The sequence below is a fragment of the Lynx canadensis genome, chromosome C2, assembly GCF_007474595.2.
Source record: "Lynx canadensis isolate LIC74 chromosome C2, mLynCan4.pri.v2, whole genome shotgun sequence".
NCBI classification, from domain to species: domain Eukaryota; kingdom Metazoa; phylum Chordata; class Mammalia; order Carnivora; family Felidae; genus Lynx; species Lynx canadensis.
This window is the reverse complement of record NC_044311.2, coordinates 92100801-92127261: the sequence shown is the minus strand read 5'-3', so window position 1 is coordinate 92127261 and position 26461 is coordinate 92100801. Positions and strand designations below refer to the sequence as shown.

Sequence of the window (26461 nt, the reverse complement as noted above, 5' to 3'; positions counted from 1 at the left end):
GTTTTTCTCATGATTGGACTGTGGGTATGAGTTTTGTGGAAGATGATAATAGAGGTAAAGTGCTCTTCCATCATTTCAAGGGTACATTGCTATCAATATGATTTAACGCTGTTGATACTGACTCTGGGCACTTGGCTGAGGTAGTGTTTGTCAGGTTATTCCACTATAAGGTTACTATTTTTTCTACTTTTCCATACTGTTCTCTTTGGAGGGAGTCATTATGCACAGCCTACATGTAAAGAGTGGAAGTTTATGCTCTACCTCCTTAAAGGCAGAGTATCTTTAGAAATTATTTGGAATTTATTTGCAAAGGAGATTTATCTCTTCCCCATTTATTTATTTATGTATTTATTCATTGACTCATTCAATCAATAATTTATTTGTAATAATATGGACTCATAAAATCTTATTTCACAACTTGGATTATAATCTAATTCTAGTTTATTATTTTGTTGCTCTTTTTGTTCTAACTTTGGTTGTCATGAACTCTTTCACTGGCTTCTGTATCCCTTTAGCATACCCCAACATTATAGACTTTAAGGAATTTTAAACACTTCTTTACTTGTTACTCCAGACTCATATACTTTATGCCCCAGTTCTAGAATCAGCCATTTTTCCATTTTCATTTTATTATATTAGGAACCAAAATATGAATACTAGGTGTGCTCATTGCTATTGGACTGTGGTTGCTTCTAGGCCTGCTCAGCTAACATAGCAAGGAAATATATGTTTATATACTAACCCACGTCTATAAAAATATCTACAAATATTTATAAATATTTACCTATTTGTATCTGTATTAAGATAAATATGAATTCATCTTGATGTCTCCAACTGTAATTCATCACCGTATGGGTCATTCCTCCTGTTGTTTATTTATGAATTTCTAACCAAACACTGAGAAACTTGGCTCCTACTCCTCCTTTACTTATTTGTTCAATTCTGGCATCCATGTGTCAGAATTACTAATCCATATCCCTGAGGGAAGCAACTTTATCAACTAGAATATAGTGTTTATGTGTAATTCTTTTTGTCTTTAGTCTTGTACTCATGTACTCTTGTACTCATATGGAAATGTACTCATTTTCATAATTATTTAGGTAACCCTTTTGTCCCTCAACTGTCTTCATTCAAGTTGTTTCACTGAAGTTGTTTCATACATTTATAATAGAATTAGATGATTTCATTATAGTCTTCATTCCCTCTTGGGATCCTCTGAACTCTAAAAACGTGATTTTTAAAAACTTGCATACACTAAGGTTCATTCTTTGTGCTGTAAATTTGTGTTGTTTTTGACAAATGCATAATATCATGTATTCCACCACTACAGTTTGATAAAGAATAGTTTCACCATCATAAGAATCCTGTGCTTCATATATTCAACCTTCTCCCGTTTTCCCTGAGCATCTTGCAACCACTGATGTTATTACCACCTCTATAGTTTGCCTTTTCTAGAATGTCATATAATTATACTTTTACACACACACACACACACACACACACACACACACACGGTCCTTTCAGGCAGTCTTCATTTACTAAGCTATATGTACTTAAGTGTCTTCCATGTCTTTTAGCCACTTAATAGCTCATTTTTTAAAAATTGCTGAATAATATTACATTGCATGTTTGTACTGATTTGTTTATCCATTCACCTATTAAAGGACATCGTGGTCACTTTCAGTTTTTATGATTATGAAGAAAGCTGATATAAAAATTTGCATACAGATTTCCTTGGTTTCAATACAGGTGAGAAAATACTTAAGAGAACAATTGCTGGATCAAATGGGACTATTTTTAGCTTTGTAAGAGTCTGCCAAATTGTCTTCCAAAATGGCTGTACGATTTTGCATTTCCACCAGGAATAAATGAGAATTCTTGTTGCTCCATATCCTTGCTAGCATGTGGTATTGTGTTTTGGATTTTTAGCCATTCTAATAGGTGTATAGAGTCATCTTGTTGTAGTATTTGTAATTCTCTAATGACAGATGATGTTGAGCATCTTTTCATCTGCTTATTCCACATGTTTATCTTTTTTGGTGAGGCATCCATTCAGATCTTTTGCCCATTTTAAACTTTATTTGGTTGTGTTCTTATTGTTGAGTTTTAAGTGTTCTTTATATACCTTGGATATAAGTCCCTAATCGAATATGTATTCTGCACATATTTTGCTAAATCTGTGGCATGTCTTTTAATTCTCCTAACAGTCCCTTTTGCAGAGCAGGAGTTTATAATTTTTTTACATTTATTCATTTTTGAGAGAGAGCGCAAGCTGGGGAGGATCAGAGAGAGAAGGAGACACAGAATCCTAAGCAGGCTCCAGTCTCTGAGCAACCTGTCAGCACAGAGCCCGATGCAGAACCTGAACTTATGAACTGGGAGAACTGAGCCAAAGTCGGACGCTCAACCGACTGAGCCACCCAGGCACCCTGAAGTTTATAATTTTACTGAAGTCCAATTTAACACTTTTTATTTCATGGATTGTGCTTTGGTGTTATATATTAAAATTCATTGCTAAATTCATGTCATGTAGATTTTTTCCTGTGTTTGCTTCTAGAAATTTTGCGGTTTTGTATTTTACATTAAAGTTTATGATCAATTTTGATCTTTGTGAAAGATGTAAAGTCTATGTCTAGATTCATTTTATGAACATATGGATGTACATATTGTTTAAGTACCATTTGTTGAAAAGACTATAATTTCTTCAATGAGTTGCTTTTGGTTTTTGTCAAAACTCAGTTCACTTCATTTGTATGTGTCTATTTTTGGACTAAATAGTTTATTCCATTGATCTGTGTTTCTATTCTTTTGTTGGTATGGTGCTATCATTAGATTTTAATCACTTTGAAATAAGTCTTGGAATTAGTAGCATGAATCCTCCAACTGTATTATTGTCATTGTTTTTCTTCCCATTTCTTCTCCACTTCTTTCCCTCTCCCCATTGCCTTGCTTCTTCTTTCTCCCCTTCTCTCACCTCCTTCCTCTTCTGTATTGTGTTGGCTAGTCTGGGTCTTTTCTCTTTCCATATAAACTTTAGAATTATTTTGTCAGTATTTACAGAAAACTTTTGGGTGTTTTGATTAACCTTGAATCAATCTATAGATCTAGTTGAGAATAATGGACATAGTAACAAAATCAAGTTTTCAAATCTGTCAACATAGAATATCCTTTCATTTGATTTTTGTTAGATTTTTTGAAGTTTCTGCTTATACATTGTGTATATATGTTGTTAGAATCACGTCTATGTAACTCATTGTTTTTAGTGCTATTATAGATGGTGTTATATGTTTTAAATTTCAAATTTGTTTACTTGTGGTATATAGAAAAGCAACTGATAGCAATTGTCCTGTATTCTGAATCCTTATTATAATTGCTTTTCAGTTTTAGGGGGTTGTTTTTGTCAATTTTTCAGAATTTTCTACATAAGACTATGATGGTCTTCTGTGAATATAGATAGTTTTATGTCTTTATTCTCAATATGAGTAAATATTACTTCTTTTTAACTGTCATATTGCATTAACTCGGTCTTCCAATACAATGTTGCATAGGAGTGGTAAGAGGGGACATCCTTCCCTTGTTCCTGACCTGAGGGGAAAAGCATCTAGTTTCTCTTTATTTATTAGATGCTGAGGGGAAAAGCATCTAGTTGCTATTTATCAAGTTGAAGAAGCTCCTCTCTATTGCTAGTTTACTGAGAGTTTCTCAGGAATGAATGTTGGATTTTTTCAAATGATTTTCCTGAATCTATTGATATGACCTTTTTTCTTTAGACTGGTGATATGATTGATTATATTAATTAATTTTCAAATATTGAACTAGCTTTGCATACCTAGAATAAATTAGATAGTTTTTGGTATTAAATTCTTTTTATACATTTTTTAATTTGATTGATTAATATTCTGTTGAGAATGTTTTCATTAAGTTTTTGAGAGTTACTGGTTTCTAGTTTTCTATTATTGTTATGTCTTTGGTTTTGGTATTACACTATGCTAGCCTCATAGAATGGGTTAGGAAGTTTTGCCTTTGCTTCTGTTTTCTGGAAGATCTTGTAGACAATTGATATAATTTGTTTCCTTAAATGTTGAGTAGAATGAACCTGTTTCAGCCTGGTGCTTTTTTTAGAAACTTATTAATTACTGATTCAATTTCCTTAATAGATCTAGGCCTATTAAGATTATTGATTTCTTTTGTGTGAGTTTTAGTAGAAATTTAGTAGGAATTAGTCTATTTCATCTAGATTTTCAAACTTGTAGACATAGAATTTTTCATCATTTTCTTTAATGATCCCTTTAATGTACATGCGATTAGTATAGTCATCTTCCTTTGTTTCCAATATTGGCAATTTTTCTTTCTTTTTCTCTTGATTAGTCTGGTTAGAGGTTTATCAGTTTTTTTAATCATTTCAAAGAACCAGCATTGGGTTTGGTTAATTTTCTCAATTGTTTTTCTGTTTGTTTTATTTCTCTAATTTTTGCTATTTCTTTATTCTCCTTGATTTAAGTTTTAATTGCTCTTCTTTCTCCAGTTTCCTGAGGTGTGATATTAATGATTTATATCTCATTTTCCAAAACATTCATTTAGTGCTATAACATTTTCTGTAAGCACTTCTCTTGCTGCATCTCATAAGATTTGATTAGTTGTGCTTTCATTTATATACTATATTTAAAATTTTAATTTGTAATTTCTTCTTTGAACTGTGCTCTATTTAGATTTTATCTCTAAATGTGTGGGAATTTTCTACCTATTTTTCTATATTTGATTTCTAGATTAATACCATCATTTTTGAGAATGTAGTTTGCATACTTTCTATTTTAAAAATTGGTAAGGTGTGTTTTATGATCTAGAATGTGTTTGTCTTAGTGAATATTTTATGTGAACCTGACAATATTTTTTACTTTTGTTAGTTGGGATAATCTATAAATGTCAATTAGTTCAAGTGGATTGATGGTGTTGTTTTTGGTCACCTATATTCTAACTTATTTTCTGCCTGCTTGATCCATCAGTTACTGAAAGATGGGTGTTGAAGTTTCCAACTCTATTAGTGAATTTTTCTTTTCTTGCATTTCTGTTAATTTTTCCTTATGTACTTTGATATCTGTTAGGTACACACATTAAAAACTGCTATGTCTTCTTGGAGAATTCTTTTATCATTATTTAATGCCCTTCTTTACCCTTAACAATATTCCTTGTTTTGAAGTCCATTTTGTCTAAAATTAATATAACTACTTCAGCTTTCTTTTGATTAGTGTTAGATGGTATGTCTTTCTACTCCCCCTTTACATTGAACCCCACTGTGTCAGTATTTTTGAGTTTTTGTTTATATAGCATATACTTGATTGTTTTTAAATTTACTTTGAAAATCTCTCTTTTAATTTGCTTACAAAGATAATTTTTACTTAAATTATTGGTATAATTGAATTAATATCTACCATGTTTGTAATTGTTTTCTGTATTTGTGCTTTATTTCTTTTCTGCTCCTTCCCCCTTTTCTACTTCTCTGGTTTTATATTTTTTGATTTAAAAAAAAATTTTTTTAATGTTTATTTTTATTTTTGAGACAGAGAGAGACAGAGCATGAACGGGGGAGGGGCAGAGAGAGAGGGATACACAGAATCGGAAGCAGGCTCCAGGCTCCGAGCCATCAGCCCAGAGCCTGACGTAGGGCTTGAACTCACGGACTGCGAGATCGTGACCTGAGCTGAAGTCGGACGCTTAACCGACTGAGCCACCCAGGCACCCCTATATTTTTTGATTTTTAAAAAATGCTTGCTTATTTTTGAGAGAGAGAGCATGAGTGGGGAAGTGGCAGAGAGAGAGGGAGAGAGAGAATCCCAGCCAGGCTCCAAGCTGTCAGTGAAGAGCCCCATGTGGAGCTCAATCTCAAGAACTGTGAGATTATGACCTGAGCAGAAATCAAGAGTTGGATGCTTAACCGAGTACAGATCTTTTACTTCTTTGGTTAGGTTTATTCCTAGGTGTCTTATGGTTTTTAGTGCATTTGTAAATGGAATTGATTCCTTGATTTTCTGCTGCTTAATTATTGGTGTATAGAAATGTAACAGATTTCTGTATATTGATTGATCTTACATCCTGCTACTTTGACGCATCCATGTATCAGTTCTAGCAATTTTTTTTGTTGTAATCTTTCAGGTTTTCCACATAGAGTATCATGTTGTCTGTGAAGAGTGAAAGTTTGACTTCTTCCTTGCCAATTTAGATGCATTTATTTCTTTCTGTTGTTGGATTGCTGAGGGTAGGACTTTCAGTACACTATTGAACAACAGTGGTGAGAGTGGACATCCTTGTTGTGTTCCTAACCTCAGAGGAAAAGCTCCCAGTTTTGCTCCATTGAGGATGATATTAACTGTGAACCTTTTATATGTGGCTTTTATGATGTTGAGGCATGTTCCTCCTATCCCGACTTTCTTTAGGGTTTTTATTCAGAAACGATGCTGTATTTTGTCAAATGCGTTTTCTGTGTCTGTTGACAGGATCTTTTCTTTTCTTTTATTAATGTGGTGTATCACATATATCACATAAGATAATGTTCTTTTCTTTTATTAATGTGGTATATCACATGATTGATTTGCAAATATTGAACCACGTTGGCAGCCCAAGAGTAAATCCCACTTGACTGTGGTGAATAATTCTTTTAATGTATCATTGAATTCAACTTGCTAGTATATTTTTGAGAATTTTTTGCATCCAGGTTCATCAAGGATACTGATCTTTTTAGTGGAGTTTTTGTCTGATTTTGGAATTAAAGGAATGCTGGTCTCATAGAATGAGTTTGGAAATTTCCTTCTGTTTCTATTTTTTGGAAGAGTTTCAGAAGAGTAGGTATTAATTCTTCTCTAAATGTATGGTACAATTCTCCTGGGAAGCCATCTGGCCCTGGACTCTCTTGTTTCTTGGGAAATTTTTGATTACTGATTGAATTTCTCTGCTGGTTATGGGTCTGTTGAAATTTTCTCTCTTCCTTTTTCAGTTTTGGTAGTTTATATGTTTCTAAAAATTTAATCACTTCTTCTGGATTGCCCAATTTGCTGGCATATAATTACTCATAATATTCTCTTATAATTCTTTGTTTTTCTGTGGTGTTGGTTGTGATTGCTCCTCTTTTATTCATTATTTTGTTTGGGGCCTTTCTCTTTCCTTTTTGATAAGTCTGGCTAGGGGTTTATCAATTTTTTTAATTCTTTGAAAGACTAGCTCTTAGTTTTGTTGATCTGTTCTACTGGCTTTTTGACTTCAGTATCATTTGTTTCTGCTGTAATCTTTATTTCTCTTTTGTTGGTTTTGGGCTTTATTTGCTGTTATTTTCCTAGCTCCTTTAGGTGTAAGATTAGGTTGTGTATTTGAAAATTTTCTTGTTTCTTGATGTAGGCCTGTATTGCAGCATACTTTTCTTTTATGATTGCCTTTGCTGCATCCTAAACTTTTGTACTGTCGTGTTTTCATTTTTATTTGCTTCCATGTATTTTTAAAATTTCTTCTTTAATTTCCTGGTTAACCCATTCATTCTTTAGTAGGATGTTCTTTAATCTCCTAACCTGTATTCGTGGTCTTCCCAAAGTTTTTCTTGTGGTTGACTTCAAATTTCGTAGCATTGTAGTCTGAAAATATGCATGGTGTGATCTCAATCTTTAAGTACATGTTGAAGCATGATTTGTGACCCAGTATGTGTTCCCTTCTGGAGAATGTTCCATGTGCACTCTATTAAATCTATCTGGTCCAGTGTGTCAGTTAAAGCCATTGTTTCCTTGTTTATCTCTGCTTAGATGATCTGTCCATTGCTATAAGTGAGCTGTTAAAGCCCCCTAGTATTATTGTATTATTATTAATGAGTTTCTTTAAGTTTGTTATTAATTGATTTATATATTTGATTTCCTCCAAGTTGGGGGCATAGATATTTACAGTTGTTAGATCTTGTTGAATAGACCTCTTTATTATGATATAATGCCCTTTTCATCTCTTATTACAGTCTTTGGTTTAAAATTTAGTTTGTCTGATAGAAATATGGCTACTCTGGCTTTTTTTGATGTCCATTAGCATGATAAATGGTTCTCCACCCCCTCCCTTTCAATCTGGAAGTGTCTCTGGGTCTCATATAGGTCTCTTGTAAGCAGCATATTGATGGGTTTTGTTTTGTTTTTTATCCGTTCTGATATCCTATATCTTTTGAATGGAGCATTTAGTCCATTTACATTCAGAGTAATTTTGGTAGATATGAATTTAGTGCCATTGTATTCCCTTTAATATTGCTATTCCTGTAGATTATCTCTCTTCCTTTCTTGTCTTTGTTGCTTTTGATCTCTCTTTCCTGCTCAAAGAGTTGCCTTTAATACTTTGTGCAGAACTGGTTTATTGTTTACAAACTCCTTTTGTTTTTGCTTGTCTTGGAAACTCTTTATCTCTCCTTCTATTCTGGATGACAGCCTTGCTACATAAGATATTCTTTGCTGCATATTTTTCCCATTAGTATTTTAAATATATCATGCCATTCCCACTGGCCTGCCTAGTTTCTGTGGACAGGTCTGCTGCTAATCTTATGTGTCTACCTTTGTAGGTTGAGGACATTTTGTCCATAGCTGCTGTCAGAATTCTCTATCTTTATATTTTGCAAGCTTCACTATGCATGAAAGTTCACTTTCATGATATATCATGGTGTTGACCTGTTTTTGTTGATTTTGAGGGGAGTTTTCTATGCCTCTTGGACTTGAATGTCTGTTTCCTTCCCCAGATTAGGAAAGTTGTCAGCTTAATTTGTTCACATAAATCTTCTGCCACTTTTCCTCTTCTCTTCTTCTTCTGAGACTCCTATGCTATGTATATTATTGTGCTTTTTTGAATTTCTGAATTCCCTAAGTCTATATTCATGACCTAATAGTTTTCTTTCCCTCTTCTTTTCAGCTTCATGATTTTCTATAATTTTATCTTCTATATCACCTATTTATTCCTCTGCTACTTCCATCCTTATTGTGATTACATCCATTCAGTTTTGCATCTCAGTTACAGCATGTTTTATTTTGACCTTACTAGTTTTTAGATCTTTTATCTCCACAACAAACATTTCTCTGATGTCTTCTATGCTTCTTTCTTTCTTTTTTTTAATATTTAAAAAAATTTTTAACGTTTATTTATGAGAGATGAGAGAGACGGAACATGAGCAGGGGAGGGGCAGAGAGAGGGAGACACAGAATCTGAAGCAGGCTCCAGACTCTGAGCTGTCAGCACAGAGCCCAATGTGGGGCACAAACTCACGAACCGTGAGATCATTACCTGAACTAAAGTCAGACACTTAACTGATTGAGCCACCCAGGCACCCCTTCCATGCTTTTTTCAAGCCCAGCTAGTATTTTTATGACTGTTCTAAATTATTGTTTACATATATTGCTTCTATCTGCTTTCAGCAAATCCCTGGCTGTGGTTTCTTTTTGATCTTCCTTTTGGGGAGAATTCCTCTGTCTTGTCATTTTGCCTAGGTTTCTGTCTTTTGCATGTTGTGAAAGCTTGTTATGTTTCCTGCTACTGAGAGTAATGCTTTATTAATAAGGGATCATACACTGTCCAGGATCTGGTGCTTCAGGAAGTGTTTTTGCTTTATGCTGTGTACATTCTGCTGTTGATTTGGCTACACTTTCTCTCATGTCAGTCCTCTGCAGAGTTACTCCTTGCTTGGAGTGGACAGTATTTGGACCTTTAGCTAGGTATGCTTTGATATTTTTGTTAAAATAAGCTTGATTTAAAAAAACAAAAATGCTTGATCCAAAAAAAAAAAAAAAGAGAGAGAGATAAGGAAAGAGAATTAAAAAGCAAACAAAAAACTATGACTGTTTCCAAAGAAAAAGAAAGCAAGAAAAAAAAAAAAGCTTGAACCAAAAAATGAGAAAAGAAAATGAAAAAACAAATATGTGAACCAAAACTATTCTACCACCCTCACTACCCACCACCCCTCTCCCTCTCCCCCTCCCCCCCCCCCCCGCCAAAAAAAGAAAGCCTGGTCCTATTTCCACCAGAACTGAAGCTGATGCTTTGGAACACTCTGTGATCAGTAAACTTGTTGCATACAGGGTACCTGTGTTGGTCCTCTAGGGAGAGGCTCACTGTGCTGCCTCACAGACCTGCCCTAGTAAAGATGCTTTTGCCAGGCACGGGAGGTGGGGGGTGGGGGTGGGAGTTTGAGGTTTGGTGTAAGGGGCTCCAGACTTCACTGGCGGTGCTGCACTGACTGTGCTAGTGGGTGGGGGGTGGGAGCTGGGGAGGGGTTAGGAAGATGCATCACCCTGCTCTCTTGTCCCTGGAGAGGGTAGCTTGCACCAGCTGCTGCTCAGGGAGTCCTCACAAAATAGCAAATAATTTTCCCTCTTGTGTCCCAGGCTTCTGTCAGATCTCTTCCTTCAACCCTTCTATGCCAGGGCCATCGGCACGCCTGGCACCACAGCTCTCCTGTCTTTTATCTGTGGCACTGCACCTGGGATTCAAAACTCCAAATCTTAAAGGAGCCGGCAAGGCACAGACCGGCTCCCCTCCTCCCATGGTTAGCCTTGCAGTGTTGAGCTTGGTGCTGTGCTTTCCCAGAGGAACAGTCACACAGCCGTGTGGGTGCCTGGAGCTTATGGTGAAGCACAGGGGAAAGCTATTGCCAGGTTACCTGCCCTCTGCACATGCTTCTGTCCCCTGCTGTTGAACTGCCCTCAAAGGTGCCACCTGGGTCTTTTGTCCTTGCAGAGGCAATATACCCTATTCCAAATGCATACCAGGAAGCAGAGAGTTCTCTCCCACTGCAAACCAGGGGATCTCTACACCAGGCTCTCTGCTGTCTGCTTCTGGGCCTCTGCCCTACTTCTCTCCAGAAGCATAGCTGCCCACCGGTTTGACTCCGGCGAATGACGTGGACTTTAAAAACCTCTAAATTTGGGCTCTGCTGTTTGCAATAACTAGCAATAGTGCCTCCCAATTCCCCAGTCAATGGTTTTGGGGGATTGCTTTTCTTGTGCAAACCCTATGTGCTACTCTCTCTGCTACTCTCCTTTTCTCCTCTGCAAAAAGGACTCCCTTCCTTCTGCAGCAATATGGCTTTTTCTCTCCCCCGATTCATATCTCTGCACTGGTACTTGCCATGTTTTCTGACTCAAGATATGTAGATTGTTCTCTTAATCCTCTGATCAGTTCCTAGGTGTTCAAAGTTATTTGATGTTGATCTAGCTGTGTTTGAGGGATCAGGCAAGCCTAGGGTCCTCCTACTACTCTGCCATCCTAATTCCTCCCCTTTATGATTTTCTTAATAACATGTTCTTTAAAAAATTTTTTTGTTTGTTTATTTTTGAGAGAGGGAGAGAGAGAGAGAGAGAAAGAGGGGGGAAGGGGCAGAGAGAGAGGGAGAAACAATATGAAGCAGGCTCCAGGCTCTGAGCTGTTAGCACAGAGCCTGATGCGGGGTGAACTCACAGACAGTGAGATCATGACCTGAGCTGAAGTCAGAGGCTTAAGACACTGAGCCACCCAGGCACCCCTCTTAATAACATTTTTCCTCTGGTTTACTTCATCGTAAGAGTAGAGTGTATAATATGTAAACATACAAAATATGTGTTAAATGACTATCTTATTGGTAAGGCTTCTAGTCAACAATAGGTTATTAGTTGTTAAGTTTTGGGGAAGCCAATAGTTATACATGGTTTTTTAACTGCATGGGGGGGGGGGCGGTCAGCATCCCTATCTCCTTCATTGTTTAAGGGTCAATTGTATACCAATTTTACCTCAAGAAAAGTTAATATTAATAAATGGAACTATATTAAACTAAAGGGTTCTGCACAGCAAAAAATTCAGCCAATAAATTGAAAAGGCAACCTAGAAAATGGGAGAAAATATTCACAAATCATGTATCTGAAAAGGGACTAATATCCAAAATATATGCAATATGCATACAACTCAATTGCAGAAAAGTCAAAAATCCAGTTAATAATGGGGAAAGGACTTGGTAGACATGTTTCCAAAAAACGCATACAAATGGCCAACAGATAATATGAAAAGATGCTCAATATTGCTAATCATCAGGAAATGCAGGTCAAAACCATAACATCACCTCACATTTGTAGGGATGGCCTTTATCAAAAGGATGAGAGATAACAAATGTTCTAGAGGGTGTGGAGAAAAGGGAACCCTTGTACACCATTGGTGGGAAAGTAAATTGGTACAGACATTATTGAAAACATTATGGAGATTCCTAAAAAAATTAAAAATTGAACTGCAAATTTGATCCAGCAATCCCACTCCTGGATATACGTATGAAGTGAAATCACTACCTTGGGGAGACATCTACACACCCATGTTTATTGTGACATTATTCACACTAGCCAAGATTCAGAAATAACCTAGGTTTTTTTAATGGATAAAAGGATAAAGAAGATGTGATATATATGTATGTGTATATATAGGAATTCAGGGGATATTGTTTAGATTTTAACAATTCTTGACACAATAAAGAAATAATTATGTGGCATGATAAAGGTGTTAGCTGACACTATTGTAGTACTCATATTGCAATATTAAAAAAATGTGTCAAACCAACACCTTGTATACCTCAACCTTACACAATGTTATATGGCAATTATATCTCAATAAAAATTTCAAATAATACATATTGCCTTATAGGTAGTGACTGTAGCTTATAAGAGATTATTCTCAAATCATCCCTCCAGTCCATTATGACATTGTTGCCATTTAAATCATCTATTTACAATAAGTACACAGTACATTGTTGCTATTATTAATTTAAGCAAATATTTATCCTTTAGCTCAATTAAGAAAAAGAAAATTTGTTATTTTACCTTTACTTATTCTTTCTCTCAAGCTCTTCTTTTTAATGTAGATTCTATCTCCCTGAAAAATTTTTAACACTTTTGCCAGGAAGCTCTACTGGCAAAGAATTCCCCATTTTATTATTGTTGTTACTTTTCTGAGAATATTTTTATTTCTTCACATTTGGAGAAGAATTTTTCTGGATTTAGAAATCTAGGTTGGTGAGGTTTTTTTTTGAACCCCCAAAACCAATTCTTTCACTCCCCTCTGTTCTTTCTTGCTTTGTTTCTGATGAGAAATCCACTGTAATTCTTTTTTTTTCTCTCTCTCTATAGGTTATGTAGGTAGGTGGGCTTCCCCCCTGACACTGGCTTTATTCTTACAGTTTGAATATGATATGCCTAGGTGTAGATTTTATATATTTATTCTCTTTGGTCTTCTTTGAGCTTTTTGGATCTGTGGTTTTGTGTCTGTCACTAATTTTGGAAGATTCTTAGTCATTATTTCTTCACATATATCTTCTCATTTTCTCTTCTCTTGGTATTCCAATTATATGTATATCTTTTGAAACTGTCACATAGTTCTTAGATATTCTGTTCTTTTCTTTTTTCTTAGTATTTAAGCTTGGCAAGTTTCTAGTAACTTGGTTCAAGTTTACTGATTGTTTTTTTGGCCATGTCCACTGTATTTTTGAGCTCATTAAATGTATTCTTCATTTTGTTTACAGTTATTTTAACATCTAACATTTCTATTTGAATCCTTGTTAGAGTTTACATCTCTGCTTACATTATCCTTCTTGCATGTTGTTTCCTATTTCCATTAGAGCACTTAAAATATTAGTCATAGTTATTTAAAATCATTTGTCTAATTATTCTGTGTTTTTTTTTTTTTTTTTTTTTGTCATATCTGAATCGGGTTCTGGTGTTGCTTTGTCTCTTCAGAATTTTTCCTTGCCTTTTATCATGTCATGTATTTTTTTTTTGCTGTAAATTGGACATGTTTATTGGACAATAGGTATCAAGGTGGGTAGAACTTAAGTATGAGGTTTTACATTGATGTTGTAAGGAGCAAGGCTGTAATGATGCTTGCTGTAGCTCTAAGTGTTAGAGGCTTCACATATCTTTAGTGTCCTTGATATTTTGTCTCTCTTGTTTTTTGGTTTCCCTAAAAACTCCTTCTTATATAAAGATTTTTGGGTTGTAGTTTGTCCTGAGACTTTGATTCTTCCCGAAGTCCAATAGAAGTAACTGATTTTCAGTTTGTTAGGCTTTTGCTTGTTTTTTTTTAATCATTCGGTTTTGAGAATTTATAAATTTATTCTCGATACTAATTCTTTGTCAGATATGTGATTTGTAAATATTTTCTCCAAGTTTATAGTTTGTATTTTCATTCTCTTAACATAATTCTTCATAGAGAAAATGTTTTAAATTTTGATGAATCCTAATTTATTAATTCTTTAATTATAGATTATACTTTTTCATCAAATATAAGAACTCATTGCTTTGTCCCAGATCCCAAAGATTTTCTCCTATTTTATTTTGGTAAATTTTTATATTTTATATGTAAATGTGTGATTTGTATTAATTTTTGTATAATTTAAAGTTCCGGTAGAGATTTATTTTTGTCTTAATAGATACCCAATTCTATACTATCTTTTGTTGACCTCATTGAATTGCCTTGTATATTTGTCAAAAGTCAGTTGGACATATTAAGTGGGTTTACTTTTCTGTGTTCTCTCTTCTGTTCCATTGATCTGTATGTCTGTCTGTCTGACAATGTCACACAGTCTTGATTACTGTAGCTATGTATTATGTTTTGTAATGGGGTGGACTTATTCCTCCTATTTACTATTTTTCACAATTGCTTTAGCTTTTCTAGTGCCTTTGTCTTTCCATATAAATTTTAGAATAAGCATGTCCATAAAACCACAAAAATATCTTGCCTGAGTTTTATAAAAATGTGAATCAACATCTTTACTATGTTGATTATTAAAATGTGTGAACACTGTATGTTTGTTTGCTTAGATCTTTCATCTGGTTTGTGTAGTTTTTAGCATAAAAGTTGTATGATTTTTTAATATTTACACCTCAGTATAGCATATCTTGAATGCCTTTAAATGATACTGCATTTAAAATTTTACCTTTCACATGTTCATTGCTATTATATAGAAACACAATTGAGTTATGTATGCTGCAATGTTGGTGAACTCACTTTTTAGTTCTAAGAGTTTCTTGGGATTCCTTGGGATTTTCTGTGTTGACCATCATATTACTTTCAAATAGAAACATTTTATTTCTTCCTTTCTGATCTACACGCTGTTATTTGCATTTCTTGCTTTTTTACACTGGATAGAATTTCCAATACTGTGTTGAAGAAGAGTGATGACAACAGGCATCCTTGTCTTGTTCTTGATTTTTAGGGGGAAAACAGTCTTTTACCATTAAGTGTAAAGTTAATTGTAGGGTTTTGGTAGCTGCTCTTTATCAAATTGATAAAATACACTCTAATGCCATTTTTGATAGTTTTTATCACTAATGAGTGTAGAATTTTGTCAAATGCTATTTCTACATCAATTGATATGATAATGTTACTTTTCTGTTTTAGCTTGTTAATATGGTGAATTACATTGATGTACTGGTGTTGAGCTAACCTTGCATTCCTGGAATAAGCCCCTCTTGGCCTTTTTATATACTGTTCAATTCTATGTTAATATTTTGTTAAGGACTTTTATGTCCTTATGAGGAGTACTGATGTGTAGCATATTCCCCCTGCCCCCACAAGCTTTATTGTGTTCTAATTGGCAAACTAAAATTTTATATATTTAAAGTATACAATTAGCTATTCTTTTTTCTAAGTTTTTATTTAAATTCCAGTGAGTTAACATATAGTGTTTCATTAGTTTCAGGTCTACAATACAGTGATTCAACTCTTCCATACAACACCTGTGCTCATCACAACACATATACTCCTTAGTACCTATCACCTATTTAACCCATCCTACTACCCATATCCCTGCTGGTAACCATTAGTTTGTTCTCTATAGTTAAGAGTCTGTTTCTTGGTTTGCCTCTCTCTCTCTCTTTTTTCCCATTGCTCATTTGTTTTCTTAAATTCTACATATGAGTGAAATCAAGTGTATTTTTCCTTTTCTGACTGAGTTCTTTCACTTGGCATAATACTCTCTAGCTCCATTCATGTTGTTGCAATGCAGCATTTCATCTTTTTTTTATGAATTTCTGAACATTGATTTTGTATCCTGTGACTTTACTGAATTCATATATCATAAGTTATAGCAGGTTTTTTGGTGGAGTCTTTTGGGTTTTCTACATAAAGTATCATGTCATCTGCAAATGGTGAAAGTTTGACTTGCCAATTTGGATGCCTTTTATTTCTTTTGCTGTCTGATTGCTGCGGCTAGGACTTTGAGTACTATGTTAAATAACAGTGGTGAGAAGGGACATCTCTTTCTCTTTCCTGACTGTAGAGGAAAATCTGTCAGTTTTTTCTCCATTTAGGGTGATATTAGCTGTGGGTTTTTCATAGGTAACCTTTATTGTGTTGAAGTATGTTCCCTCTAAACCCACTTTGTTGAGGGTTTTTATCATGAATGGATGTTGTACGTTGTCAAATGCTTTTTCTTCATCTATTGAAATGATTATGTGGTTCTTATCCTCTCTTTTATTAATGTGGTGTATCATGTTGATTGATTTGCACGTATTGAACCACTCTGGCAACCCAGGAATAAATCCCACTTGCTTGTGGTAAATGATCCTTTTAATATACTGTTGCATTCAGTTTGCTAGTATTTTATTGTGAATTTTTGTCTCCATGCTCATCAGGGATATTGGTCTGTAGTTCTTTTGTTTGTTTTTAAGTTTTTAAATGTTTATTTATTTTTGAGAGATACAGCATGAGTGGGGGAGGAGCAAAGAGCTGAAGCAGGCTCCAGGCTCCAAGCTGTCAGCAAGGATCCCGACGCGGGGCTCAAACTCACAAACCATGAGATCGTGACCTGAGCTGAAGTTGGATGCTTAACCTACTGAGCCAGTCAGGCACCCCTGTAGTTCTTTTTTTTTTTTTTTTGTAATGGAGTCTGGTCTTGGTATCAGGGTAGTGCTAGTCTCATAGAATGAATTTGGAAGTTTCCTTCTTGTATTTCCTGGAAGAGATTTTTATCTCTTCTTTAAATGTTTGATAGAATTCACTAGTGAATCTACCTGAGACTGAAGTTTCCTTTTCTGGAAATTAAAAAAACAATTAATTTTCTTAATAGTTATAGGACTATTTAATTTATCTCAGATATGGGGAATTGTGCTTATTTGTGCTTCTTGATGAATTTGTCCATTCTACCTACACTGTTGGATATATTTGTATAGAGCTGTTATTTATCTGTATTGATATTCCTTGTTTCATTCCTAATTTGGTAAATTGTCTTTTATGTCTTTTTTTCCTTGTCAATCTTGCTGGAGATTTTTCAAGTTTCTTGAAATTTTCAAGGAAATTGCTTTTTGTTTCACTGATTATCTCCTTTGCTTCTCTGTTTTCAGTTTCATTGATTTCTGCTCTTTATTGTTTTCTTTTGTCTACTTGGTTTAGGTTTATCTTACTCTTATTTTTCTAGGTTCTTGGAAAAATATTTTTCTAGGTTCGTGGAAGCTTAGTTATTGACCTGAAACTTTTTCTCTTTTCTAATGTAAGTATTTAGTACTATATATTTCCTCTAGGAATTGATTTAGCTGTTTCACCAGTTTTGATTTCATGTATTTACAGCATCATTCAGTTCAATATATTTTTTTCCAAGAGCTTAACATACATGTCTTTTGTTGAAGTATTATTAATATACAGTGTTATATTAGTTTCAGGTGTACAATATAATGATTCAACAATTCTATACATTTTTTCTTTGTCCATTTTTTTTGTTTCTTAAAGTATACATATGAATGATATCATATGGTATTTGTCTTTGACTTATTTTACTTAGCATTATATCCTCTAGGTCTATCCATGTTGTTGCAAATGGCAAGATCTCATTCTTTTTATGGCTGTGTAATATTCCAGTGCGCACATGTGCACGCGCACACACACACTGTATCTTTATCCCTTCATCTATGAATGGACACTTGGGTTGCTTCCATATGTTGGCTATTGTAAATAATGCTGCAATAAACATGGGGGTGCATATATGGTTTTGAATTAATATTTTTGTTTTCTTTGTGTAAATACCTACTAGTGGAATTACTGGATCATATGATAATTATATTTTTAATTTTGGGGGGAATATCCACACTTGTCCCCACAGTGGCTGTACCAGCTTGCATTCCCATCAATAGTGCATGAGGGTTCCTTTTTCCCCACATCTGTGTCAACACTTATTATTTCTTGTGTTTTTTTAATTCCCTTGTGATGACTTCTTGGACCCATAGAACAGAAGTGTGTTGCTTAGTTACAAGTGTTTGGAGATTTTTTCTCTTATTTTTTTTTATTTCAAATGTGATTCCTTTGTATTTAGAGAACACATTCTATATGACTTGATTATTTTAAATTTGTTGAAGTTTATTTTTTAGCCCAAAATGTGGTGTCTTAGTATATGTTTTGTGGTGACAAGATATTTTGCTGTTGTTTGGCAGATTATTCTATAAATGTTGATTAGGTCCTGTTGACTGATGGTTGTGTTGAGTTCTATACCCTTGCTCATTTGCTGGGGACAGGTGTTGAAATGCACTAGCATCATGGATTCTCTTTTTCTCTTCTCGGTTTTTGCTTCACATAATTTGCAACTTGTTGTTTGGAAATGCACATTTAGGATTGCCATGTCTTCTTGGTGAATTGATCTTTATCTTTACATAATGTCCCTCTCTGTCTCTGGTCACTTTCTATTCTCCAAAGTTGTTACATTTTTATCTGGTATTAGTACACCCATTCCTGCTTTCTTTCGAGTAATGTTTATATGATGTATCTTTGTCCTTCCTGTTACTTTCAGTCCACCCATGTCAGTGTATTCAAGTGAGTTTCTTGTGCACAGCATATAGTTGAGCAGTTTTTAAGTTCACTCTGCCAATTGTAATTGGTATTTACATTTTATGTAATTATGGTATGTTAGTGCTTAAGTTGTCTATTTTTTGTCTGCTTATTTTATTTTTCATTCAAATGTTTTTTACTTGCCTTCCTGTGTGTTAATAGAACATTATTTTAGAATTCCATTTTGATTTATTTATAATTTTTAGTGTATCTCTTTGTATCATTTCACTTTTTAATGGTTTCTGTAGACATTTCATTATGTATAAACAACTTAACAAAATCTGCTATTGCATTTTTTCAGTTTGAATGAAGTATAGACATTTCCTTTCTTTATTTTCCTTTACTTTCCTCATTTTAAATAAGTTCTCCTCTCTCTGTATTTAAAACCACATCAGACTGTGTTATAATTTTTTCTTTGGCTATGATAATTTAGGATACTCAAGGGAAGGTGGAAAATATATTGTATTTAACTGTATTTTTACTCTCCCTGTAGTTTTTTTATTCACACTTGATATTCAAAAATGTCTTTGATCTTTTTTCTGTTTAGTGAACTCCTTTTAACCATTCTTTTAGAGTTTGTCTTTTAGTGACAAACTCTTAGTCTTCCTTCATCTAATAATATACTGGTTTCTCCCTTATTCTTAGGGGTTATTTTGGGAGAATATAGAATTCTGTGTTGATAGTTCTTTCCCTAAGCATTTGAACAGTGTTCTACTTCCTTTTGGCCCCTGGTTTTCTGGTGAGGAATTTGCCATCATTGGAATATTTTCTCCAATAGTTACGGTTTTATTTCCATTATGCTGCTTTTAAGATATTATCTTTTTCCTCTTTTAGATAATTGGCTATAATCTGTCTTAATTTTATTTATTTGGGTTTATCCTACTTAGTTTTTCTCAGCCTCTTGAGTTTTTTGGGGTTTTTTTTTTGCCAAATTTAGAAGTTTTGGACATGATATCTTTACTTTTTTCAGTCCCATTTTCTGTTCCTTTCCTTCTGGGGCCCTGATAACATGGTTGTTAGATCTTTTATTTTTATCTCACAAGTTTCTGAGTCTTGAAATTTTTTAAAAAACATCTATTTCTGTTTGTTGTTCAGATTGGATAATTTTTATTCTTTTATCTCTGAGTTCACTGAGTCTTTTTTCTGTGCCCTCCATTCTGCTCTTGAGCTTATCCATAGGTTTTAAAATTTTCTTGGTTGTATTTTTCATTAGTAAAATTTGCATTTGGTTTTTATCTGCTGTTTCTTTGCTGACACTTTCCATTTTTTTAATTTCATTTCATTTCATTCATAATTTTTCATTGCATTTTTATGTTAGCTTCTTTTAAATATTTATCAGTGATTTCTAACATCTGTATCATCTTGGTATTGGTATCTTGGCCTTTTTTCATTCAAATTGAGATTTCCTATTTCTTGGTATGATGAAGGATGTTTTATTAAAACTGGTTATTTTGGATATTATGTTATGAAATGGCAGATCTTATTTGAACCTTTTTGGGCTAGGCTCTTTTAACTCTGGCAGTAAAGGACAGATGTCATCTTGTTACTAACAGATGGGAATAGAAATTCAGATTTCCCTGTTGGCCTTTACTATCTTCAGAGATAGAAACACTTTGTAACTGCTGGGTAGGGTATAATTATCACTCCTTATTTTACTTCTACTTTTATCATCCTGACCACAATAGAAGGACCTCATACCTGCTCCCCACGTGGCCTCCACTAACTCAGTTCTTTCATTTAGAAGTTGAAATGTTCTATGAATTTATTTATTTTTTAAAGCTTATTCATTTCTTTTGCGAGAAAGAGCACGCACACGCATGAGCAGGGGAGGGGAAGAGAGAACCCAATGAAGCCTCTGCACTGTCAGTGCAGAGGGCGATGCAGGGCTTGAACCCACGAACCATGAGATCATGACCTTAGCCGAAATCAAGAGTTGGATGCTTAACCGATTGAATCACCCAGGTACCCCAAAATATGCTGTGACTTTAAATGGAGGTAGAAAATGTTATTTCTTTTGCTGTAGCAGAATGAGAATAAGCTTCTCAGACTTGGATTTGCCAGAAATCATGATGTTATTCCTTATGGAACTATAAAGATTTGGCTTATTTAAAAAATTTGACTTATTTTTGATAGTTTTCCAAATAATTACAATAAATAATTAAAGCAACAAAATTGAGTGAGTTTTTTACTATCTGGTTAGTTAATTAAGACTGTGTATGAAATTCAACTAAATTTTCAGTTTTCTGTTTAATTTTGTCTCTTGTGTTAGAATTTGAGCTGGCTACAGGTTATCCAATGTTATCAGATTCTATTTCTTAGAAAATTTTTAATTATTTTTTCTTTTATATGATTTTAGTTTTTCCACTAAAATTCCTCTAAGTATCAGTCTTTGAATCAATATGCTGAGGGAGTCTTAGGGTAGCTCTCTGTTTCTTTCCCTGGGCTGTTATTGTGGTTCTTTTTATCACCACTGTTAGCTATTTGGGGAGAACTACGCAGCTATATGGCTCTATCCTATTACTAACTTAGTAATTTAGGTTCTTATCCTAAAACTTTAAGTGTAAAATAATGCCATTCATTCAATCACAGAACAGTATTTCATAAATACTGGTCATAGGTTATCTATATTAGAATCACCTAGAACAGTAGTAACTACACTTTAAGTGTATGTTACTAACCTGGGTATTCCTCATAAAATGTAGTTTCTGATTCTGGGGTAGGGCTTGAGATTTGAATTTCTACTAAGTTTCCAGATGATGTTCATGCTGGTCTATGGGCTTCATTTTGAATATCAAGTACTGAGGTTACTTGTTAAAGTATCAGTACATGTTCTATCCCTTGAATGTGAAAATATGCATTTTAATGAGATATTTATTTATAATAAAGATTAAAAATTATTGCTATAATTTAGTAGTTCTTAACTATGGTTGTGCATCAAAACCACCCAGAAAGAGTTTTAAAACAATATTGCTAGATTTACTTCAGAACTGTTGAACTTTCCTCTCTGTGGCATTTGTATTTTTAATATGTAGAATACACCTGATTCTGAGTATCACCAGGTTGTAAAGCATAATTATAAATATTATAGAAGGGACTGGAGCCAGAGTCATCATGCCTGATAGTAGAGGTTTTACCTAGTATCTGGATACAAAATAAGACTAAAATTGAACTATGTTAGAACTTAGGGGAAAAAAGTTTCAAACTTGAAATCTCCCACTTAATTTCATACAGCAAAGTCTCTATAATTTTAAACCACTTAACTTTCTTAAAATATAGTTTTGGCTTGTGTTGACAGTGTTTCTCAAATTAGGATCTATAGGCATAGACTTGGAGTTATGAATTTTCCACAATAGTTTCTGATTGTAATATTTTTATTTTTATAATCACATTAATGGAAAGATTCTGAGTGACTTGAACAAATAATTTTATACAAAAATACTGTCGCACAGTTCCCATATGTGAAATTAAATTTGCATTTGTGGTTGTGTTGGCACCAAATGGTGTTATTTTAATTGTTATGGATTAATAAAATAATAGAAATAGACTATGCACATGTATTATGTATTCATGCAAAATGATTATAAAAGTATGTAATGATGTACTATGGAATAGAGTTCAAAACTGTTCAAGTATAGACAAGTGGTAGAAGAAAAACATGGAATAAATATATCCCAAATCAAAAGAACTTGTGTAGTCACAAACATATCCATATTGTGAGGTTAATTATTTCTTTTAAAAAAAATCCATCTGTCACATAAACTAATGTCATTAATTTGAATTCTAGATGTAGTTTTATTTGTATTTTGTATTTTTCTATGTATATATAAAAGCAATAAGGATCAGGAATTTATATCTTACTTTATACATAAGTTAAAGAATTTATAAAAGTAAGTGAAAAGTGAAGATAAGCAAAAAACTTTAAAGGTCTGTACATTCTTCAAGCTTTGAAAACATTGATTTTATTTATTTATTATGATTATGTAACACATATATCAAACTATAGAGTTACTAGATTTTTAATATAGTGGCCCTATTTATTTATTTGTTTGTTTAGTTTTTCAAATTTTGGCATCATCTTTATTTTTTAATTTTTAAAACGTTTTAATGTAATTTATTGTCAAGTTGGCTAACATACAGTGTATACAGTATGCTCTTGGTTTTGGGGGTAGATTCCCATGATTCATCGCTTACATACAACACCCAGTGCTCATCCCAACAAGTGCCCTCCTCAATGCCCATCACCCATTTTCCCCTCTCCCTGCTTCCCCCATCAACCTTCAGTTTGTTCTCTGTATTTAACAGTCTCTTATGGTTTGCCTCCCTCTATGTTTGAACTATTTTTTCCCCTTTCCTTCCCCCATGGCCTTCTGTTAAGTTTCTCAAGTTCCAAATATGAGTGAAAACTTATGATATCTTTCTCTGACTGACTTATTTCACTTGACATAATACCTTCCAATTCCATCCATGTTGCGGCAAATGGCAGGATTTCATTTTTTTCTCATTGCCAAGTAGTATTCCATTGTATATATAAACCACATCTTCTTTATTCATTCCTCAGTTGATGGATATTTAGGCTCTTTCCATAATTTGGTTATTGTTGAAAGTGCTGCTATAAACATTGGGGTATTTGTGCCCCTATGAATCAGCACTCATGTATCCCTTGGATAAATTCCTAGTAGTACTATTGCTGGGTTGTAGGGTAGTTCTAATTTTGATATTTTGAGAGTGGCTGCACCAGTTTGCATTCCTCCAACAGTGCAAGAGGGTTCCCATTTCACCACATCCTTGCCAGCATCTGTTGTTTCCTGAGTTGTTAATTTTAGCCACTCTGACTGGTGTGAGATGGTATCTCAATGTGGATTTGATTTGTATTTCCCTGATGATGAGTGATGTTGAGCATCTTTCCATGTGTTTGTTGGCCATTTGGATGTCTTCTTTGGAAAAGTGTCTATTCATGTCTTCTGCCCATTTCTTCATTGGATTATTTGTTTTTCAGGTGTTGAGTTTGGTAAGTTCTTTATAGATTTTGGATACTAACCCTTTATCCGATATGTCACTTGCAAATATCTTCTCCCATTCTGTCGGTTGCCTTTTAGTTTTGTTGATGGTTTCCTTTCCAGTGCAGAAGCTTTTTATCTTGATGAGGCCCCAATAGTTCATTTTTGCTTTTATTTTTATAATGGCCCAATTTAAATGCAGTTTTCTACCTTAGCATTCCTTAATTGCCCTTACTAGAATTAATTCCTCCCTTCTTTGAATCCTTTATAGCAATAGACACACTTTACTTTTATTTTTGTTTACTCATCTACTTGTCTTATCTCTCCAATTAAATGGCATATTGTTTTGAGAGGAAAAAGAGTAGATGTGTTGTAATCAAGGACAGTGCTTTTATTTTTTAAGATAACTTATTGTCAAATTGGCTAACATACAGTGTGTAAAGTGTGCTCTTGGTTTTTGAGGTAGATTCCCGTGGTTCATCACTTACATACAACACCCAGTGCTCATCCCAACAAGTGCCTTCCTCAGTGCCCATCACCCACTTTCCCCTTTCCCCCACCCCTATCAACCCTAAGTTTGTTCTCTGTATTTAAGAGTCTCTTATGGTTTCCCTCCCTCCCTCTCTGTTTGTAACTATTTTTTCCCCTTCTCTTAAGTTTCTCAAGACCCACATATGAGTGAAAACATATGATATGTGACTTTCTCTGACTGACTTACCACTTAGAATAATACCCTCCAGTTATATCTACGTTCCTGCAAATGGCAGGATTTCATTCTTTCTCATTGCCAAGTAGTATTCCATTGTATATGTAAACCACATCTTCTTTATCCATTCATCAGCTGATGGACATTTAGGCTCTTTCCATAATTTGGTTATTGCTGAAAGTGCTGCTATAAACATTGGGGTATAAGTGCCCCTATGATCAGCACTCCTGTATCCTTTTTTTTTTTTTTAATTTTTTTTCAACGTTTATTTATTTTTGGGACAGAGAGAGACAGAGCATGAACGGGGGAGGGGCAGAGAGAGAGGGAGACACAGAATCGGAAGCAGGCTCCAGGCTCTGAGCCATCAGCCCAGAGCCTGACGCGGGGCTCGAACTCACGGACCCGAGATCGTGACCTGGCTGAAGTCGGACGCTTAACCGACTGCGCCACCCAGGCGCCCCATGTATCCTTTGGATAAATTACTAGTAATGCTATTGCTGGGTCATAGGGTAGTTCTATTTTTAATTTTTTGAGGAACCTCCACACTGTTTTCCAGAGCAGCTGCACCAATTTGTATTCCCACCAACAGTGCACGAGGGTTCCCATTTCTCCACATCCTCTTCAGCATCTATAGTCTCCTGATTTTTTCATTTTAGCCACTCTGGCTGGTGTGAGGTGGTATCTCAGTGTGGTTTTGATTTGTATTTTCCTGATGAGGGGTGACGTTGAGCATCTTTTCATGTGTCTGTTGGCCATCTGGATGTCTTCTTTGGAAAAGTGTCTATTCATGTCTTCTGCCAGTGCTTTTTATAAAGAATTATTTAGTGAAATTTGAATTAATAGGTAAATGGATGGAAGGCTAACAATGTCTTAGATAATATACTAGAGAGAATGATAGTGAATATGGATATAGGAATAAGATTATTTTTCCAGGGTTCCTACATAACAGAAAATCTTTCATCTTTCGGGTTATAGTGGTGGAAATACATTACAAGTGAAAGTGTAACTATTAAATATAATAAATTCAATAAGGTATTGATTAATCACTTATTAGGGTTATCAAATATACAGCATAAGTGTAATCATGCCCTCTCCCTCACCCATGTCAAGCATCTCACATAAATCACATTAGTCTTTTTTGTTGGGTTCAAATAAAGTCTGGGAATCCTGTGAAAAAAATCAGTTGTTTAACCACCACCCATCAGTTGGACATGGGACATAAGATGAAACCCTTCTGTCATCAAAGGTCTAGTTTCTTGTCAATTAGAATTAGGGGAAAAGTAATATTGGTTCAAAGAATAGTTCTAATCCTGTTTGGGTCTTTTTCATGTATTCCATCATTCTTGTAAAGTTTCTCTATACTAGAGTTCTGCCTCTTGCTTCAGCCTTCATTACTGAATCGTGGCACTTTTTAGATTTTTCTTGTTAACCTTGGAAATGACTAGGTCATATTGAAGTTTGCTCTTTATCTACTAGAACTACTAAATTTTTGTTTACTTTTATTAAATTAGTGTTTTTTTCAACTCTGTGATTCAGAAAGGGTAATCTAAATCCTCTTTAAAATGAGTTTCCTTTTTCCACTTACATTGAATTTGAAATAGATCCTTCATTGCCTAGAAACATGACCATATTATTTCCTGTGGGACATTACTAAATATTCCTTGGCAATAGCACTTCTAGACTTTAGGTTTTAATCAGACTTGTCCAATATCACATAGGTTACACTTCAATTAGATTGCCAATTAACTGTAAGTACATATATGATAGCAGGATTTCTAGATTTTTGGATGTAATGTGCAAGGTGCTTTTAGCAGAATACTTTTTTTTTTTTTTTTTAGCAGAATACTTTTTAATACATTTTGATTTAGAGAGGTAGGCTGTTGAATACTTCAATGAACCAGACTGAGAATATAAATTCAACAGACTGGATGTTTAGTCT

The 26461-nt window shown here is 34.3% G+C and overlaps 1 protein-coding gene across 1 annotated transcript in view; it reads left to right on the top strand.

Moving 5' to 3' along the window:
* STXBP5L (syntaxin binding protein 5 like) overlaps positions 1-26461 on the top strand; it is a 390498-nt gene that overhangs the window by 118197 nt on the left and 245840 nt on the right. The window lies entirely within an intron of this gene.